The sequence below is a fragment of the Mustela nigripes genome, unplaced genomic scaffold, assembly GCF_022355385.1.
Source record: "Mustela nigripes isolate SB6536 unplaced genomic scaffold, MUSNIG.SB6536 HiC_scaffold_13569, whole genome shotgun sequence".
Classification (NCBI taxonomy): Eukaryota; Metazoa; Chordata; class Mammalia; order Carnivora; family Mustelidae; genus Mustela; species Mustela nigripes.
Window position 1 is genome coordinate 1 of NW_026752975.1, and position 1,391 is coordinate 1,391.

At 44.1% G+C, this 1,391-nt stretch overlaps 1 pseudogene; it reads left to right on the forward strand.

The window, feature by feature from the left end:
- The first annotated feature begins 860 nt into the window (after positions 1-860).
- Positions 861-1,385, forward strand: LOC132009325 (CREB-regulated transcription coactivator 2-like; annotated as a pseudogene).
- Positions 1,386-1,391: the final 6 nt, after the last annotated feature.

Genomic DNA, 1,391 nt, shown 5'->3' on the forward strand with positions numbered 1-1,391 from the left:
ATAGGTCAAAGAGGAAATCAAAAGGGAAATAAAATAATGGTCTCAAAACAAGTGAAAATGAAAATACATTATATCAAATTTTGTGGGTTGCAGTAAAAGCAGTTCTGAGAGGAAGTTTAGAGCAACAAAACATTCTTACAAAGATGTCAATTTGCCTTTACACTTCAGTGAACTAAAAAAAGAGGGACAAATTAAGCCCAAAGTTAACAAAAGGAAAGAGATAATAAAAAATCAGAGCAGAATTAAATGAAATAGAGGCCAGAAAAACAATCAAAAGGATCAATGAAACTACAAGGTGGTTCTAGAAGATGATGAACACAAACTGGCAAAAAGTTAGCTAGTCTAAGAAAAAAAGAGACATAGACTGTACGGTGACTAATATAATATAATAAAAAAAGAAGAAATAAAAGAGGGTTATTACAACGGGTAGCACAGGAATATGTAGAAACATGAAAGACTATGAATAATTGCATACCAACCAATTATATATCTAAAGGAAATGAGTCCATTCCTAGAAACACACAACTGACCAAGACTGACTTAGGAAGATGTAGACAACCTGCACAGATCAGTCTAGTCATCTGAGAGGCACAGGTGGAGGCTGAAGGGCAGGAAGACAGGCTTGTAGGGGAGGCACAGACACCAGAGAGCCTGTGGTTGAGGAACACATGGGCCTACAGGCCCCCACATTGTGACTGACATACACAAGGAGCTCTCTTTATGGCCATTCTCTGCCCGCTGATAACCAGATAAGCTCTGACCTGGCTGAGTTCCAAGAGCCCCCTCAACTAGCCTCTGTTTTCATTGTGGAGAACTGGGCACCATGAGCTTTGGAAAAGTTACAGTGAGATTCCAGAAAAATGGCGACCTCTCTCCACTGTTATCCCTGCCAGAAAGACAGCTCTCCCTGTGGACCTGCCTATTTGTCTCTTCCCCCAGAGCCCAGCTGGTGGAGGATGTGCCCTGGGACAATGTCGCTGCTGCAAAGGGGCAGGTCTTTCTACTACCATCTGACGGAATAGGACAAGTAGGGACTCTGCCTTCACACCAGTGTGAGGAACCCCAGCCCTCAGGACACTTATCCAGGCCTGCCCCTCCTAGCATCCTGCACAGCCACCAGGGAGCTTTTCTGAATGGCAATGTGCACTCCAAAGTCCCTGCTATTGAAGAGAACTTGTTAGAGGACAAAAATTTGTTGAAGTCATGCCATGCTTGGAAGCTGTCCTGATGTTCTTCCTGATCTTAGTCCTGTGAACTCCCTGCAATGAACACCTTTCTGATGTTAATCAGAGCAAAATGTGCTTCCTGACCAGCCTGCCAATGTGCATGTCCTTCCACCAGCCATGAACACAGGAAGCTCCCTACCTGATCTCACCAACCTGCACTTTCCC